The following is a 5,423-nucleotide window of genomic DNA, read 5'->3' as shown; positions in this document are numbered from 1 at the left end:
AAAAAAAAAAAAAAAAAAAAAAGAAGAAGAATAAATAGTAATGCTAAGAAGATGAGAAAGTTATAGTTTAAATGTTTCATTAAACTATAGCCATAAATTATACCAGGGTTGGATTAAATAGAATCTTGGTAAAGATATAGTAGATCTGGTGAAGAACATCCAAGTAAGTAATCTTAAATAGGAATTAGAGTATTTTTTAATAAAACAAAATTTATTATATATGTATATATATATATAGTTGACCGTAATATAGTTAATAATATATAGTTAATATAATAGTAATATATAGTTAACCTTATTGTATCTTATTGTTGTAATATTCTCAGTTTTCTTTTTTTTTTTTTTTTTTTTGTATCTTTTTAGCCCTGCAAAGTGGGGAGAAACGTCGGAAAATAAATAGTTGTAAACTATTTTGTTTCTCTTTTGACCGCAACCCTGATCATCTTCTTATATAAAAATTTATTATACATACTTTGTTTGTTCTATAATGATTTTTAAATGAATGAAACCACTGAACCGTTTCCAAATGAAAATAAGTTGTTTTGTTTGAACAAAAAACATTACCAAAACCAATAAAAATCAAATGTACTTCAGTTACCTTATCTGCCTTTATGTATTGTATTGGTAATCTTCATCCCCTTCTCTAATCTTGTTAGGAATTAACTTTAAATAATTTGTTAGCAATTGTAAACAAAACAAAAGATAGCCAAAATATACAGAATCTACCAAAACGTTTTCAAATACTTCAACAAAATTTTATATATATCACTATTTAACACTTTTCACAGAATCTAATTTGGCGGAAAAGACTGAAATGAAAGCAGTGTTGCATATAAGCTTCATAGTATAAATTATCATTAAGCAAATTTTAAATGAACAATATTTTCCTACTAAAAGTTTTCATTCTTATGAATTATGCATAAATAAATGAATAATTAAATTTTATTGTTTATTTTATCGCTCGAATATATTAATTTGCTTCATAAGCCCATTTATCCTGGAGCAGGCGTTCTGTAGACCGAAAATATCATTTTGAGAACTAAATCCTGTAAATGAAAAATGATACGAGATAAGTAATAACTGGTTACTAATCTTTAATAATTCAGAAATGACTCATGTTCGTGTAATGGTAGAAGTTAACTTAAAGTTGCCTCTACACATTTGCCAAACTATGGCAAATCCGATTATATTAGCTGGTGTAAGTTTGCCTGAATTTGTGGCCAAACCGTTGAGTGTCGGTTTTTGGGCACAAATCAAAGGACGCTTGTGCTGTATTCACACGTTTGTTTTCAGTTTGCACTGTTTTAGAACTGCCAACAGGTGAATATTTGTGATCTTCGAGTTTTTATGAATCGAAAAATTTTCTGATTTGATAATTGACTCTAATTTAACCTTATAATATTTTAAAATCCTATCGATTTGTTATAAATGCGTTGTTTCAAATCTTCTTAATTTACTTTAGCGGTTTATTTTTGATTAAACATAGCAAAAATGTATATTTATAAGTATATTATATGTCTAGGTAATTGAATTAATAAGTTTATGATAAGAATTTAAGAACAAAGATTGAATTTATAGGTTATGTTGCTACATAACCTATAACCATTTCTATTATTTATTCTTTTTTATCACCTACCACCTAATTGGTTGATATTTACGTTGTTTTTTTCATTTTGCCTATCTTTAATTTGTTTCCTTTTTTAAATGAAAATCGAATGAAATAGCTGACAAAAGTCAAAAGACGTGTAATCATCGAATTTGCTCTTTCCTATATTTTCCAAGCATTTGAATACCTACATATTTGTGTTCAGTTAGAATTGTTTTAGAACCTCGAACAGATACATTTTTATGGTCTCAATGTTTTAATTAATTAAAAAAATTACCCAACATTCGGATTTAATAATTAACTCTATTTAAATAGATGATGAGAAGATGTTTGGGGATGTGGTCAGTAAAAAACACTTTTTTAAAAAAATTTATTTATTGATATTTACAACTGTATAAAAAATACAACAAGCAAATTTGATCATAATGACATATAAATAATGATATGATACAGCATGTAGAGAAACTATCCAGTAGTATAACTCTAAAAACATTTTACAATATAAGGTCACGAGGCCGTCTTCTTTTCAGGCGCCTCGGAGGATTCCCAGGAATGGAAGGAAGGTTAGAAACTAGTGGGTTTGGGTATTTAGGGAGTTTATAATGGAAGGAATGATATCGGGTTCGGGCTAGATCGGTTACATAAGGAACATTTAGGTCTTTATGGATGGTTTTATTAGTAACAAAATAAGGAGCATTGAGGAATTTACGAAGGATTTTGGATTGTAAGGATTGGATACGAGAGGAATTCGAAGTTTTAGTGGAGCCCCAAACCTCAACTCCGTATGTCCAGATAGGCCTTATTACTGTCATGTAGATCAGTCTTTTGTAATGAGTTGGAAGTTTAGACCGTTTGTCTAGTAAGTGCTGTACAAGTCGGAATCTGCGTGCAGTTTCCTGTCTTTTTAGTCTTGTGTGAGGATTCCAGGTTAGTCGTTTGTCAAGATGTAGTCCAAGATGACGAATCTGTTCTACAGGGGTAAGAGCCACATTTTTAAAGTATACTATAGGGCAGTCGGCAGGTTTACGACGAAGAGTAAATGTGATTTGTTGGGATTTATTTTTATTCTCCAATTTCGACACAATCTTCCAGAGTTGTGATATGGGACTGGAGAGTTTGGGATGCAATCTAAGGGTTATTACTAACTGTGAGCACACATGTGTCATCAGCATACGTGGTAAGGATAGTGTTAGGAGTTGTTGGGATGTCCGCTGTATAGACGGTGTAGAGGATGGGACCGAGGATACTACCTAGAGGAAGACCAGCGGATTGAAAATAGAGGGATAAATAGGAACCATTGTGGTTTACTTGGAATAATGTATTAGTAAGAAAGGAGGTAGGAATTTACGGAGTTTGTTAAGCAGTCCCGGGTGCCAGACTCGATCAAAAGCCTGCTCTATATCGTAAAAGACACCCGCGCAGTACATTCCGTGCTCCAAATAAGACGAGACAACGTCCACTACACGATGACATTTCTGGATAGTGGAGTGGGATGTTCGGAATCCAAACTGGTGATCTGGAATTATATGATTGGAATCTAGGATGGGGTATAAGCGTTTCATAATAAGTTTTTCGAGGATTTTTTCCCATGATCGATAATAGGGAGATGGGACGTATTTATTAAATCCAACGTTTCGGCCAGAGTTTCTAGCTTTCATCAGGGCTAAGAACAAAGAGCAAGATAACAACCAATAAATAAAATAATATCTAGAGTAATAAAGTTATATCATGTTACATTTATGTATCATAAAAAAATATAAAGTTATATAATGCAAAGGAACAACAGTTGCCATTGTTTGGCAAAGGTGTAGAGGAACCTGGTTATACTAATAAACTACTATCCCTATCACCTCCATCATGGAACCTCCGCTTTACCCCTGATATTGACTCTGCATGTCAAGGTCTTCATAAGCAGGTCTATCGTGCCAGAGCTATCATTAGCGAATTCAGGGCAGTATTTGCAATATGGCTATCGGTTATTATCCGATTATTATCTCTGGAGGAAAGTCATGAGGTTCACTGTATGAATCATGTCATGGATTTGTCACTGTCAAGATCATGCAGATTTTAGGAGAAATTTGTTTTTGGTCTAATCCAGTCTTTAAAATAATTTGCGGATAATCCTTAACTCTTCAACTAATCTAGGTTAACCACTATCTATGTAAAGGTGCCTCTACATGCATACCAAACTAAGGAAAATTCGCAAGAGTGCGAATGAGCTATTTGGATTGGCTAAGTTGGCTTAAATTTGTTGAATATCGGATTTTTACAAGTAAAAAATCAACATTTTGCTAATCTATTTTGTCGAATATCATAAAAAATACTACTCCTACAAATATATACGTTATAAACTATTTTATAGTATATTTGACAAGGTTTAATTTAAGTTCTGGCAGATATCTGTTTGTCTCATGGTTCCAGAGATATATTTTTCAAACACCGAAAATTTAAATTAAGGTTAGTACAAAGATAGTCGTTATAAACTCTTTTATAGTACATTAAACTAGCTTTAATGAGTGCTAATAAACATCTGTACGTCGAATTATTCCAGAATTTTTCTAAAATTAATTAAAAAACTACCGTTATTTTGTCACGAAATATTGATTTTTAAAAACTATATAACGTAATTAGCTCTATTAGGACTCATATTTTAGCAAATTTACTCAACATTTAATTATGTTCTATAATGTGTTTTAGTATTGTAGGTAGTTTTAATGATATGTAGCTCCGAAAGAAAAATTAATTTTTTTTAGTGTTTCCAAAAAACAAAACAACAAAAACGCATGCGCAAGCTTGTGGGTAGGTTATTTGGCTTAGCTGATACAAGTTGGCCTGTGGTTGTTTGAGACCAGTATATACATACACAATACATATACTGATTTGGTTTAAATAAACTTTTTAAGTAATCTTCAGCCGTTTATTTTTTATTTAACATAGCGCAAATATGTTAAACATTGTATGTCTAGGTAATTAAACTAAAAAGTATCTGATAAAAATTCTTGAACGAAAGTTGTAATTTATAGGTTATGTAGTAATATTTATATGAATTTTTGTCAATTTGAAACTGCATTTCTGATATTTACGTTTCCTTTTTCATTTCCATTAATTATATTTTGTTTCTTTTTGTAAAATAATTCAAAAGAACAATACAAGCGTGCTGATACCGACAAAAATAGCATTGTAGATCTAGCATAAGAGCTTCAAAAAGTACATGTTAGTTCAAAAATGGCCATTTGTCTATAAGGGAGTGCCACCTTGTTATTTTTCTTTTTTTCGAAGTTGAAAATTCAAATTATTTATTTCAACATTCACTTTTTTAAACAAAAGTATTTATAAAGATAAAAGTATCATACGATTATAGAGGCTGTGACAGTTTTTACTATCATTGTCACCTTGGAAACCAGTATCTTAACAATTAGTAGGCGAATAGATCCAGTTTACTCACAACGATTACAGTTATATAGATAATGGCGATGTCGAAGAACTGGCACACAGGTTGACCTCCAGTTCGTCCTTGGACTCGAACCGGCAGGACTTGAGAGCTGACCATTATCATGGGATATAATCGGAGGTCGTTACATTAAATGCGTTCATTGGAATATTAGTTCCATATAGGGATTTAAGCTCTTGCTCTGGGTTAGCATTACCTCTTTTAGCAACGAATATAAAAAAATAGTCCTTGCAAGTAATTATATTCAAGTAGAACAACATTCAAAATGATTAACTTTATATTAAATAATATCTTAAAAGGGAAGCACTTCGAATCAGTTTGAGAGCCAAGTACAAAGGAATAAAAAAATTGGAATAAAATTATTGA

Source organism: Halyomorpha halys, unplaced genomic scaffold, assembly GCF_000696795.3.
Source record: "Halyomorpha halys isolate HHAL.00 unplaced genomic scaffold, Hhal_1.1 Scaffold245.1, whole genome shotgun sequence".
Taxonomy (NCBI): Eukaryota; Metazoa; Arthropoda; class Insecta; order Hemiptera; family Pentatomidae; genus Halyomorpha; species Halyomorpha halys.
Note: the sequence above shows the minus strand (reverse complement) of the source record.